Raw genomic sequence first — 2,518 nt, 5'->3', positions numbered from 1 at the left:
ATATCAAGACTGTCAAGAATAATAGCTACCATTCACTAAGTGAGCTTAAACAAAGACAAATATGGGTGCAGCTCCCTGCTAAGGGCCTGGCACACACTAGGCCTGCTCCACAGGTTTCCTTCAGCACCACACCTTGCCCCTGGCTCTGACCTAGCTGTGTTTCCATATCACTGACCACTTTTCTGGCATCCTGTGGCAGGCTTTTCTGTCTGTCATGCTGGTCCTTGGTGTGCCAGAGCATTGTCTGACTGCAGAAGAATGACAGAGAAGCAGAAAGCAAGGCTTGTCATTCTGTGAGCAGGAAAACCCTGGGACCTGGAAAGCATATCTGGAGGACAGAGCTGAGAGCCAAGTGCTCTGGCCACATCCCTGGGATCCACCAAGCCACTGTGTTTGCGTGCTGAATGGTGGTCAGCCAGATTGTCCCTTCTCTGCCTCTTTACTACAAGGACCTAGTAGCTCCCTAATGCTTCCTTCCTATGCAAGTTGATCCTTATAGTGAGGGACATTTGTTCAGCTCTGATCACCTTCAGGCTCAGGCACACCAAATCAGAAGGCACCCCACCTATGACTTTCTCTATGATCCCTGGAAGAAGCAAGGAAGAGCTGCCCTCTCATGCTGTTGGTGCATGGGAGGCCACTGGTTCCTTAGAAATGCTTCCACACACACAGTGGAGTCAACTGATGTTTTGATCTTATGCCTCACTGAGCAAGACGCTTCAGTGTCCTGCTGTCCGAGTATCAAGGACACATTTAGAGTAGCTAGCAGACTGGAAGTGGGAGTTTTGGGGATCTGACTTCCTGTCCAGTTGAAGCCCCCACTGTGGACATCCTCAGAGCTGGAGCCCAGAAAAATGGGTTGGTAAGATGTGGCTTTGATACTTACCTCTTTTATCCTTGTACCTTCCTGTTCCTAGGTCTGGACGGTGGCTAACTCTCCCTTATGGTAAGGTAGTGCATGTTTGTTGTATTACAAGACAATGATGATGCTAATGGGAAATAGCATCATCTACAAATTCAGAGGGAGAATCCATATGTGGCCTACTGTGTGGACGGAGCATGGGGCACAATGGGAAGAATGTGAGTCATTAATTTGAGCTTGAGTGACATCAGGCAGGTTGTCAACTTGCCTAATTTCAGTCTCTTCTGAAATGTGGGGTTAGTTGCACTCCTGCAGGATTCCATGTGCTACAGTTTGGATTTGGTCAAAACTTCATGTGTTGGGGGGGTTAGGGAGATGGCTGAATAGAATAAGGTGCTTCCCTGGCAAGCTCAAGGGTCTGAGTTCAATCCCCGGTTCTGGAAAAAAAAAAAAAAGATTCATGTGTTGGAGGTTTGGTCCTCAGCACAGTGATGTTGGGATATAGAACTTTTGAAGATGGCCCTAGGTTAACCAGAGGTACACGCTTAGAAGTGGCTGTGGGACCTGTCTCTGGTTTCTTTTTTGTGATATGACGGTCTCTCACTCTGCTCCTGCACATACTTCTACAGTGCTGCTGTTAAGGTGTCACCAGAGGCTGAACCTCTAGGGCCTACTTGATTTTGCACTGGAATCTCCAGCACTGTGAGCAAAACCTTTTCTCTTTATAAAGTTAGCATGTCTCAGGACCAAAAATGGGCTCAGACACCACATTTGTCATACACCGCACGATGCCTGCACGCCTAGCACACAGCAGGCATGCAATCAATGGTATGGCAATGATGGTATTCAACGTCATACCACTCCTGGTCTGTGTCCCTATAATGTTGGCCCTTTTTATACATGGGCTTAACCAATTGTAGATACAAAATATTTTTTGTTAAATTTAGAAATTCCAAAAATTAAAACTTGAATTTTCTATGCACCAAGCATAGTGCTGAACCCCTGCTAATGAAGAGATGCTCAGGTATGCCCTGCTTGCCACCATTCCACAGACCCTTCCCTCGTGTCTTATTGGCTGTCTATGCTGTGTAAGCCCCAGATGTTTGGACCTGTAATGAACATGTACTTAGATTTTTCTTATTATTTGCCAAACAACAGAGTTTAACAACTATTTACATAGCACTTATATTGTATTAGGAATTATAAGTAACCTAGAGATGAATTTAAAGTGTAGGAGGGATGTGCACAGGTTATATGCAAATACTATGCCTTCTTATAGAAGAGGCTTGAGTACCTGTGGACTTTAGTATCCAAAGGGTCCTTACACTGAGGGACAATGGCACTTTCATCATGTGGTACATATAATAATTGAGTCAGATGCATAACATGGTCCACATGCTGACCGCTGTCCTCGGTTCCTCACTCACTGTGACTTGTTTCACGCCAGGACAGGTCTGAAGTACATACTACTGCTGCCCACAGGTTACAAATGAGGAATCATGGGGCTGGAGAGATGGCTCAGTGGTCTAAAGCACCTACTTGGAACAAGCTTGGCAAAGCACAGGGACCGCAGTTCGATCCCCCAGCACCACATGCCAGCCAGCCCCGCCCCCTGGTGGGCTGAGCTGGCCATACACACACACACACACACACACA

This window comes from Octodon degus, unplaced genomic scaffold (genome assembly GCF_000260255.1).
Source record: "Octodon degus isolate 3935 unplaced genomic scaffold, OctDeg1.0 scaffold00122, whole genome shotgun sequence".
NCBI lineage: Eukaryota > Metazoa > Chordata > Mammalia > Rodentia > Octodontidae > Octodon > Octodon degus.
The sequence above is the reverse complement of the archived record's forward strand: the minus strand, read 5'-3'. Positions refer to the sequence as shown.